The following is a 13048-nucleotide window of genomic DNA, read 5'->3' on the forward strand; positions in this document are numbered from 1 at the left end:
ACAAAAGTTCACCGGGCATGACTTTCCCAATACAAAAGTTCACCGGAGATGACTTTTCCAATACAAAAGTTCACCGGAGATGAATTTTCCAATACAAAAGTTCACCGGGCATGACTTTCCCAATACAAAAGTTCACCGGGCATGACTTTCCCAATACAAAAGTTCACCGGAGATGACTTTTCCAATACAAAAGTTCACTGGGCATGACTTTCCCAATACAAAAGTTCACCGGTGATGATTTCCCAATACAAAAGATCACCGGAGATGACTTTTCCAATACAAAAGTTCACCGGGCATGTCTTTCCCAATACAAAAGTTCACCGGAGATGACTTTTCCAATACAAAAGTTCACCGGAGATGAATTTCCCAATACAAAAGTTCACCGGGCATGACTTTCCCAATACAAAAGTTCACCGGGCATGACTTTCTCAATACAAAAGTTCACCGGGCATGACTTTCCCAATGCAAGAGTTCACCGGAGATGACTTTCCCAATACAAAAGTTCACCGGAGATTACTTTTCCCATACAAAAGTTCACCGGAGATGACTTTCCCAATACAAAAGTTCACCGGGCATGACTTTCCCAATACAAAAGTTCACCGGGCATGACTTTTCCCATACAAAAGTTCACCGGAGATGACTTTCCCAATACAAAAGTTCACCGGGCATGACTTTCCCAATACAAAAGTTCACCGGAGATGACTTTTCCAATACAAAAGTTCACCGAGCATGACTTTCCCAATGCAAGAGTTCACCGGAGATGACTTTCCCAATACAAAAGTTCACCGGAGATTACTTTTCCCATACAAAAGTTCACCGGAGATGACTTTCCCAATACAAAAGTTCACCGGGCATGACTTTCCCAATACAAAAGTACACCGGGCATGACTTTCCCAATACAAAAGTTCACCGGGCATGACTTTCCCCAATACAAAAGTTCACCGGAGATGACTTTCCCAATACAAAAGTTCACTGGAGATGACTTTTCCAATACAAAAGTTCACCGGAGATGACTTTCCCAATACAAAAGTTCACCGGGCATGACTTTCCCAATACAAAAGTTCACCGGGCATGACTTTCCCAATACAAAAGTTCACCGGGCATGACTTTTCCCATACAAAAGTTCACCGGAGATGACTTTCCCAATACAAAAGTTCACCGGGCATGACTTTCCCAATACAAAAGTTCACCGGAGATGACTTTCCCAATACAAGAGTTCACCGGAGATGACTTTCCCAATACAAAAGTTCACCGGAGATGACTTTTCCAATACAAAAGTTCACCGGGCATGACTTTCCCAATACAAAAGTTCACCGGGCATGTCTTTCCCAATACAAAAGTTCACCGGGCATGATTTTCCCAATACAAAAGTTCACCGGGCATGACTTTCCCAATACAAAAGTTCACCGGAGATGATTTTCCCAATACAAAAATTCACCGGGCTGACTTTCGAAATTCAAAAGTTCACCGGAGATGACTTTCCCAATACAAAAGTTCACCGGGCATGACTTTTCCGATACAAAAGTTCACCGGGCATGACCTTCCCAATACAAAAGTTCACCGGAGATGACTTTTCCAATACAAAAGTTCACCGGAGATGACTTTCCCAATACAAAAGTCACCGGAGATGACTTTCCCAATACAAAAGTTCACCCGAGATGACTTTTCCAATACAAAAGTTCACCGGGCATGACTTTTCCAATACAAAAGTTCACCGGAGATGACTTTGCTAATACAAAAGTTCACCGGGCATGACTTTCCCAATACAAAAGTTCACCGGAGATGACTTTCCCAATACAAAAGTTCACCGGGCTTGACTTTCCCAATACAAAAGTTCACCGGGCATGACTTTCCCAATACAAAAGTTCACCGGAGATGACTTTCCCAATACAAAAGTTCACCGGGCATGACTTTCCCAATACAAAAGTTCACCGGGCTTGACTTTCACAATACAAAAGTTCACCGGGCATGACTTTCTTAATACAAAAGTTCACCGGAGATGACTTTCCCAATACAAAAGTTCACCGGAGATGACTTTTCCAATACAAGAGTTCACCGGGCATGTCTTTCCCAATACAAAAGTTCACCGAAGATGACTTTTCCAATACAAAAGTTCACCCGGCCTGACTTTCCCAATACAAAAGTTCACCGGAGATGACTTTCCCAATACAAAAGTTCACCGGAGATGACTTTCCCAATACAAAAGTTCACCGGAGATGACTTTTCCAATACAAAAGTTCACCGGAGATGACTTTTCCAATACAAAAGTTCACCGGATATGACTTTTCCAATACAAAAGTTCACCGGAGATGACTTTTCCAATACAAAAGTTCACCGGGCATGACTTTCCCAATACAAAAGTTCACCGGGCATGCCTTTTCCAATACAAAAGTTCACCGGGCATGATTTTCCCAATACAAAAGTTCACCGGGCATGACTTTCCCAATACAAAAGTTCACCGGAGATGACTTTCCCAATACAAGAGTTCACCGGAGATCACTTTCCCAATACAAAAGTTCACCGGAGATGACTTTTCCAATACAAAAGTTCATCGGGCATGACTTTCCCAATACAAAAGTTCACCGGGCATGCCTTTTCCAATACAAAAGTTCACCGGGCATGATTTTCCCAATACAAAAGTTCACCGGGCATGACTTTCCCAATACAAAAGTTCACCGGGCATGACTTTCCCAATACAAAAGTTCACCGGAGATGACTTTCCAAATTCAAAAGTTCACCGGAGATGACTTTCCCAATACAAAAGTTCACCGGGCATGACTTTCCCAATACAAAAGTTCACCGGGCATGACTTTCCCAATACAAAAGTTCACCGGAGATGACTTTTCCAATACAAAAGTTTACCGGAGATGACTTTCCCAATACAAAAGTTCACCGGAGATGACTTTCCCAATACAAAAGTTCACTGGAGATGACTTTTCCAATACAAAAGTTCACCGGGCATGACTTTTCCAATACAAAAGTTCACCGGAGATGACTTTGCTAATACAAAAGTTCACCGGGCATGACTTTCCCAATACAAAAGTTCACCGGAGATGACTTTCCCAATACAAAAGTTCACCGGGCATGACTTTCCCAATACAAAAGTTCACCGGAGATGACTTTCCCAATACAAAAGTTCACCGGAGATGAATTTCCCAATACAAAAGTGCACCGGGCATGGCTTTCCCAATACAAAAGTTCACCGGGCATGACTTTCCCAATACAAAAGTTCACCGGGCATGACTTTCCCAATACAAAAGTTCACCGGAGATGACTTTCCCAATACAAAAGTTCACCGGGCATGGCTTTCCCAATACAAAAGTTCACCGGGCATGACTTTCACAATACAAAAGTTCACCGGGCATGACTTTCCCAATACAAAAGTTCACCGGAGATGACTTTCCCAATACAAAAGTTCACCGGGCATGACTTTCCCAATACAAAAGTTCACCGGGCATGACTTTCCCAATACAAAAGTTCACCGGAGATGACTTTCCCAATACAAAAGTTCACCGGAGATGACTTTTCCAATACAAAAGTTCACCGGGCATGTCTTTCCCAATACAAAAGTTCACCGGAGATGACTTTTCCAATACAAAAGTTCACCCGGCCTGACTTTCCCAATACAAAAGTTCACCGGAGATGACTTTCCCAATACCAAAGTTCACCGGAGATGACTTTTCCCATACAAAAGTTCACCGGGCACGATTTCCCAATACAAAAGTTCACCGGAGATGACTTTCCCAATACAAAAGTTCACCGGAGATGACTTTTCCAATACAAAAGTTCACCGGGCATGACTTTCCCAATACAAAAGTTCACCGGGCATGACTTTCCCAATACAAAAGTTCACCGGAGATGACTTTCCCAATACAAAAGTTCACCGGGCATGACTTTCCCAATACAAAAGTTCACCGGGCATCACTTTCCCAATACAAAAGTTCACCGGGCATGACTTTCCCAATACAAAAGTTCTCCGGAGATGACTTTCCCAATACAAAAGTTCACCGGAGATGACTTTCCCAATACAAAAGTTCACCGGAGATGACTTTTCCAATACAAAATTTCACCGGGCATGACTTTCCCAATACAAAAGTTCACCGGGCATGTCTTTCCCAATACAAAAGTTCACCGGAGATGACTTTCCCAATACAAAAGTTCACCGGGCATGACTTTCCCAATTCAAAGGTTCACCGGGCATGATTTTCCCAATACAAAAGTTCACCGGGCATGACTTTCCCAATACAAAAGTTCACCGGAGATGACTTTCCCAATACAAAAGTTCACCGGGCATGACTTTTCCCATACAAAAGTTCACCAGGCATGACTTTCCCAATACAAAAGTTCACCGGGCATGTCTTTCACAATACAAAAGTTCACCGGAGCTGACTTTTCCCATACAAAAGTTCACCGGAGATGACTTTCCCAATACAAAACTTCACCGGAGATGACTTTTCCCATACAAAAGTTCACCGGAGATGACTTTCCCAATACAAAAGTTCACCGGGCATGACTTTTCCAATTCAAAGGTTCACCGGGCATGATTTTCCCAATACAAAAGTTCATCGGGCATGACTTTCCCAATACAAAAGTTCACCGGAGATGACTTTCCCAATACAAAAGTTCACCGGGCATGACTTTTCCCATACAAAAGTTCACCGGGCATGACTTTCCCAATACAAAAGTTCACCGGGCATGTCTTTCACAATACAAAAGTTCACCGGAGCTGAGTTTTCCAATACAAAAGTTCACCGGAGATGACTTTTCCAATACAAAAGTTCACCGGGCATGTCTTTCCCACTACAAAAGTTCACCGGAGATGACTTTTCCAATACAAAAGTTCACCGGGCATGACTTTCCCAATACAAAAGTTCACCGGGCATGTCTTTCCCAATACAAAAGTTCACCGGAGATGACTTTTCCAATACAAAAGTTCACCGGAGATGACTTTCCCAATACAAAATTCCACCGGAGATGACTTTCCCAATACAAAAGTTCACTGGAGATGACTTTTCCAATACAAAAGTTCACCGGGCATGACTTTTCCAATACAAAAGTTCACCGGAGATGACTTTGCTAATACAAAAGTTCACCGGGCATGACTTTTCCAATACAAAAGTTCACCGGAGATGACTTTCCCAATACAAAAGTTCACCGGAGATGAATTTCCCAATACAAAAGTGCACCGGGCATGGCTTTCCCAATACAAAAGTTCACCGGGCATGACTTTCCCAATACAAAAGTTCACCGGGCATGACTTTCCCAATACAAAAGTTCACCGGAGATGACTTTCCCAATACAAAAGTTCACCGGGCATGGCTTTCCCAATACAAAAGTTCACCGGGCATGACTTTCACAATACAAAAGTTCACCGGGCATGACTTTCCCAATACAAAAGTTCACCGGAGATGACTTTCCCAATACAAAAGTTCACCGGGCATGGCTTTCCCAATACAAAAGTTCACCGGGCATGACTTTCCCAATACAAAAGTTCACCGGGCATGTCTTTCCCAATACAAAAGTTCACCGGAGATGACTTTTCCAATACAAAAGTTCACCCGGCCTGACTTTCCCAATACAAAAGTTCACCGGAGATGACTTTCCCAATACCAAAGTTCACCGGAGATGACTTTTCCCATACAAAAGTTCACCGGGCACGATTTCCCAATACAAAAGTTCACCGGAGATGACTTTCCCAATACAAAAGTTCACCGGAGATGACTTTTCCAATACAAAAGTTCACCGGGCATGACTTTCCCAATACAAAAGTTCACCGGGCATGACTTTCCCAATACAAAAGTTCACCGGAGATGACTTTCCCAATACAAAAGTTCACCGGGCATGACTTTCCCAATACAAAAGTTCACCGGGCATGACTTTCCCAATACAAAAGTTCACCGGGCATGACTTTCCCAATACAAAAGTTCACCGGAGATGACTTTCCCAATACAAAAGTTCACCGGAGATGACTTTCCCAATACAAAAGTTCACCGGAGATGACTTTTCCAATACAAAATTTCACCGGGCATGACTTTCCCAATACAAAAGTTCACCAAAGATGACTTTTCCAATACAAAAGTTCACTGGGCATGACTTTCCCAATACAAAAGTTCACCGGGCATGACTTTCCCAATACAAAAGTTCACCGGGCATGACTTTCCCAATACAAAAGTTCACCGGGCATGACTTTCCCAATACAAAAGTTCACCGGAGATGACTTTCCCAATACAAAAGTTCACCGGAGATGACTTTCCCAATACAAAAGTTCACCGGAGATGACTTTTCCAATACAAAATTTCACCGGGCATGACTTTCCCAATACAAAAGTTCACCAAAGATGACTTTTCCAATACAAAAGTTCACTGGGCATGACTTTCCCAATACAAAAGCCGGACTTTCACAATACAAAAGTTCACCGGGCATGACTTTCCCAATACAAAAGTTCACCGGAGATGACTTTCCCAATACAAAAGTTCACCGGGCATGGCTTTCCCAATACAAAAGTTCACCGGGCATGACTTTCCCAATACAAAAGTTCACCGGAGATGACTTTCCCAATACAAAAGTTCACCGGAGATGACTTTTCCAATACAAAAGTTCACCGGGCATGTCTTTCCCAATACAAAAGTTCACCGGAGATGACTTTTCCAATACAAAAGTTCACCCGGCCTGACTTTCCCAATACAAAAGTTCACCGGAGATGACTTTCCCAATACCAAAGTTCACCGGAGAAGACTTTTCCCATACAAAAGTTCACCGGGCACGATTTCCCAATACAAAAGTTCACCGGAGATGACTTTCCCAATACAAAAGTTCACCGGAGATGACTTTTCCAATACAAAAGTTCACCGGGCATGACTTTCCCAATACAAAAGTTCACCGGGCATGACTTTCCCAATACAAAAGTTCACCGGAGATGACTTTCCCAATACAAAAGTTCACCGGGCATGACTTTCCCAATACAAAAGTTCACCGGGCATGACTTTCCCAATACAAAAGTTCACCGGGCATGACTTTCCCAATACAAAAGTTCACCGGAGATGACTTTCCCAATACAAAAGTTCACCGGAGATGACTTTCCCAATACAAAAGTTCACCGGAGATGACTTTTCCAATACAAAATTTCACCGGGCATGACTTTCCCAATACAAAAGTTCACCAAAGATGACTTTTCCAATACAAAAGTTCACTGGGCATGACTTTCCCAATACAAAAGTTCACCGGGCATGACTTTCCCAATATAAAAGTTCACCGGGCATGACTTTCCCAATACAAAAGTTCACCGGGCATGACTTTCCCAATACAAAAGTTCACCGGAGATGACTTTCCCAATACAAAAGTTCACCGGAGATGACTTTCCCAATACAAAAGTTCACCGGAGATGACTTTTCCAATACAAAATTTCACCGGGCATGACTTTCCCAATACAAAAGTTCACCGGGCATGTCTTTCCCAATACAAAAGTTCACCGGAGATGACTTTCCCAATACAAAAGTTCATCGGTCATGACTTTCCCAATTCAAAGGTTCACCGGGCATGATTTTCCCAATACAAAAGTTCACCGGGCATGACTTTCCCAATACAAAAGTTCACCGGAGATGACTTTCCCAATACAAAAGTTCACCGGGCATGACTTTTCCCATACAAAAGTTCACCAGGCATGACTTTCCCAATACAAAAGTTCACCGGGCATGTCTTTCACAATACAAAAGTTCACCGGAGCTGACTTTTCCCATACAAAAGTTCACCGGAGATGACTTTCCCAATACAAAACTTCACCGGAGATGACTTTTCCCATACAAAAGTTCACCGGAGATGACTTTCCCAATACAAAAGTTCACCGGGCATGACTTTCCCAATTCAAAGGTTCACCGGGCATGATTTTCCCAATACGAAAGTTCATCGGGCATGACTTTCCCAATACAAAAGTTCACCGGAGATGACTTTCCCAATACAAAAGTTCACCGGGCATGACTTTTCCCATACAAAAGTTCACCGGGCATGACTTTCCCAATACAAAAGTTCACCGGGCATGTCTTTCACAATACAAAAGTTCACCGGAGCTGAGTTTTCCAATACAAAAGTTCACCGGAGATGACTTTTCCAATACAAAAGTTCACCGGGCATGTCTTTCCCACTACAAAAGTTCACCGGAGATGACTTTCCCAATACAAAAGTTCACCGGGCATGACTTTCCCAATACAAAAGTTCACCGGATATGACTTTCCCAATACAAAAGTTCACCGGAGATGACTTTTCCAATACAAAAGTTCACGGGGCATGACTTTCCCAATACAAAAGTTCACCGGGCATGACTTTTCCAATACAAAATTTCACCGGGCATGACTTTCCCAATACAAAAGTTCACCGGAGATGACTTTCCCAATACAAAAGTTCACCGAAGATGACTTTTCCCATACAAAAGTTCACCGGAGATGACTTTCTCAAGACGAAAGTTCACCGGGCATGACTTTCCCAATACAAAAGTTCACCGGGCATGACTTTCCCAATACAAAAGTTCACCGGGCATGACTTTTCCCATACAAAAGTTCACCGGAGATGACTTTCCCAATACAAAAGTTCACCGGGCATGACTTTCCCAATACAAAAGTTCACCGGAGATGACTTTTCCAATACAAAAGTTCACCGAACATGACTTTCCCAATACAAAAGTTCACCGGGCATGACTTTCCCAATACAAAAGTTCACCGGAGATTACTTTCCCAATACAAAAGTTCACCGGAGATGACTTTTCCAATACAAAAGTTCACCGGGCATGACTTTCCCAATACAAAAGTTCACCGGGCATGACTTTCCCAATACAAAAGTTCACCGGTGGGTCCCAATACAAAAGTTAACCGGAGATGACTTTCCCAATACAAAAGTTTACCGGAGATGACTTTTCCAATACAAAAGTTCACCGGGCATGTCTTTCCCAATACAAAAGTTCACCGGAGATGACTTTTCCAATACAAAAGTTCACTGGGCATGACTTTCCCAATACAAAAGTTCACCGGAGATGATTTCCGAATACAAAAGATCACCGGAGATGACATTTCCAATACAAAAGTTCACCGGGCATGACTTTCCCAATACAAAAGTTCACCGGAGATGACTTTCCCAATACAAAAGTTCACCGGAGATGACTTTTCCAATACAAAAGTTCACAGGGCATGACTTTCCCAATACAAAAGTTCACCGGAGATGATTTCCCAATACAAAAGATCACCGGAGATGATTTCCCAATACAAAAGATCACCGGAGATGACTTTCCCAATACAAAAGTTCACCGGAGATGAGTTTTCCACTACAAAAGTTCACCGGAGATGATTTTCCAATACAAAAGTTCACCGGGCATGACTTTCCCAATACAAAAGTTCACCGGGCATGACTTTCCCAACACAAAAGTTCAGCGGAGATGACTTTCCCAATACAAAAGTTCACCGGGCATGACTTTCCCAATACAAAAGTTCACCGGGCATGACTTTCCCAATACAAAAGTTCACCGGGCATGACTTTTCCCATACAAAAGTTCACCGGAGATGACTTTCCCAATACAAAAGTTCACCGGGCATGACTTTCCCAGTACAAAAGTTCACCGGAGATGACTTTCCCAATACAAGAGTTCACCGGAGATGACTTTCCCAATACAAAAGTTCACCGGAGATGACTTTTCCAATACAAAAGTTCACCGGGCATGACTTTCCCAATACAAAAGTTCACCGGAGATGACTTTCCCAATACAAAAGTTCACCGGAGATGAATTTCCCAATACAAAAGTGCACCGGGCATGGCTTTCCCAATACAAAAGTTCACCGGGCATGACTTTCCCAATACAAAAGTTCACCGGGCATGACTTTCCCAATACAAAAGTTCACCGGAGATGACTTTCCGAATACAAAAGTTCACCGGGCATGGCTTTCCCAATACAAAAGTTCACCGGGCATGACTTTCACAATACAAAAGTTCACCGGGCATGACTTTCCCAATACAAAAGTTCACCGGAGATGACTTTCCCAATACAAAAGTTCACCGGGCATGGCTTTCCCAATACAAAAGTTCACCGGGCATGACTTTCCCAATACAAAAGTTCACCGGAGATGACTTTCCCAATACAAAAGTTCACCGGAGATGACTTTTCCAATACAAAAGTTCACCGGGCATGTCTTTCCCAATACAAAAGTTCACCGGAGATGACTTTTCCAATACAAAAGTTCACCCGGCCTGACTTTCCCAATACAAAAGTTCACCGGAGATGACTTTCCTAATACCAAAGTTCACCGGAGATGACTTTTCCCATACAAAAGTTCACCGGGCACGATTTCCCAATACAAAAGTTCACCGGAGATGACTTTCCCAATACAAAAGTTCACCGGAGATGACTTTTCCAATACAAAAGTTCACCGGGCATGACTTTCCCAATACAAAAGTTCACCGGGCATGACTTTCCCAATACAAAAGTTCAACGGAGATGACTTTCCCAATACAAAAGTTCACCGGGCATGACTTTCCCAATACAAAAGTTCACCGGGCATGACTTTCCCAATACAAAAGTTCACCGGGCATGACTTTCCCAATACAAAAGTTCACCGGAGATGACTTTCCCAATACAAAAGTTCACCGGAGATGACTTTCCCAATACAAAAGTTCACCGGAGATGACTTTTCCAATACAAAATTTCACCGGGCATGACTTTCCCAATACAAAAGTTCACCGGAGATGACTTTTCCAATACAAAAGTTCACTGGGCATGACTTTCCCAATACAAAAGTTCACCGGGCATGACTTTCCCAATACAAAAGTTCACCGGGCATGACTTTCCCAATACAAAAGTTCACCGGGCATGACTTTCCCAATACAAAAGTTCACCGGAGATGACTTTCCCAATACAAAAGTTCACCGGAGATGACTTTCCCAAGACGAAAGTTCACCGGGCATGACTTTCCCAATACAAAAGTTCACCGGGCATGACTTTCCCAATACAAAAGTTCACCGGGCATGACTTTTCCCATACAAAAGTTCACCGGAGATGACTTTCCCAATACAAAAGTTCACCGGGCATGACTTTCCCAATACAAAAGTTCACCGGAGATGACTTTTCCAATACAAAAGTTCACCGAACATGACTTTCCCAATACAAAAGTTCACCGGGCATGACTTTCCCAATACAAAAGTTCACCGGAGATTACTTTCCCAATACAAAAGTTCACCGGAGATGACTTTCCCAATACAAAAGTTCACCGGGCATGACTTTCCCAATACAAAAGTTTACCGGAGATGACTTTTCCAATACAAAAGTTCACCGGGCATGTCTTTCCCAATACAAAAGTTCACCGGAGATGACTTTTCCAATACAAAAGTTCACTGGGCATGACTTTCCCAATACAAAAGTTCACGGGAGATGATTTCCCAATACAAAAGATCACCGGAGATGACATTTCCAATACAAAAGTTCACCGGGCATGACTTTCCCAATACAAAAGTTCACCGGAGATGACTTTTCCAATACAAAAGTTCACCGGAGATGACTTTTCCAATACAAAAGTTCACAGGGCATGACTTTCCCAATACCAAAGTTCACCGGGCATGACTTTCCCAATACAAAAGTTCACCGGGCATGACTTTCCCAATACAAAAGTTCACCGGTGGGTCCCAATAGAAAAGTTCACCGGAGATTACTTTCCCAATACAAAAGTTCACCGGAGATGACTTTTCCAATACAAAAGTTCACCGGGCATGACTTTCCCAATACAAAAGTTCACCGGGCATGACTTTCCCAATACAAAAGTTCACCGGTGGGTCCCAATAGAAAAGTTCACCGGAGATGACTTTCCCAATACAAAAGTTCACCGGAGATTACTTTTCCCATACAAAAGTTCACCGGAGATGACTTTCCCAATACAAAAGTTCACCGGGCTTGACTTTCCCAATACAAAAGTTCACCGGGCATGACTTTCCCAATACAAAAGTTCACCGGGCATGACTTTTCCCATACAAAAGTTCACCGGAGATGACTTTCCCAATACAAATATTCACCGGGCATGACTTTCCCAATACAAAAGTTCACCGGAGATGACTTTTACAATACAAAAGTTCACCGGGCATGACTTTCCCAATACAAAAGTTCACCGGGCATGACTTTCCCAATACAAAAGTTCACCGGAGATGACTTTCCCAATACAAAAGTTCACCGGGGATGACTTTTCCAATACAAAAGTTCACCGAGCATGACTTTCCCAATACAAAAGTTCACCGGGCATGACTTTCCTAATACAAAAGTTCACCGGGCATGACTTTTCCCATACAAAAGTTCACCGGAGATGACTTTCCCAATACCAAAGTTCACCGGGCATGACTTTCCCAATATAAAAGTTCACCGGAGATGACTTTCCCAATACAAGAGTTCACCGGAGATGACTTTCCCAATACAAAAGTTCACCGGAGATGACTTTTCCAATACAAAAGTTCACCGGGCATGACTTTCCCAATACAAAAGTTCACCGGGCATGTCTTTCCCAATACAGAAGTTCACCGGGCATGATTTTCCCAATACAAAAGTTCACCGGGCATGACTTTCCCAATACAAAAGTTCACCGGAGATGACTTTCCCAATACAAAAATTCACCGGGCTGACTTTCCAAATTCAAAAGTTCACCGGAGATGACTTTCAGACCCACCAAATTTCAGCGAAATTGAACATGTCTTCCCCAATACAAAAGTTCACCGGGCATGATTTTCCCAATACAAAAGTTCACCGGGCATGACTTTCCCAATACAAAAGTTCACCGGAGATGACTTTCCCAATACAAAAATTCACCGGGCTGACTTTCCAAATTCAAAAGTTCACCGGAGATGACTTTCAGACCCACCAAATTTCAGCGAAATTGAACATGTATAGCGTGTTTGGTACATCAAATTTGGAAAATCGGCCGAAGATATATATTGGAGCTATATCCAAATCTGAACCGATTTCGATATAATTTGGCACATTTATTTCTAGACCAAGTTCTGTGACACATTCCAAAATTCAGCGAAATTGGACATATAT

The sequence above is a fragment of the Musca autumnalis genome, unplaced genomic scaffold (assembly GCF_047663935.1).
Source record: "Musca autumnalis isolate F117 unplaced genomic scaffold, ASM4766393v1 scaffold_1, whole genome shotgun sequence".
NCBI lineage: Eukaryota > Metazoa > Arthropoda > Insecta > Diptera > Muscidae > Musca > Musca autumnalis.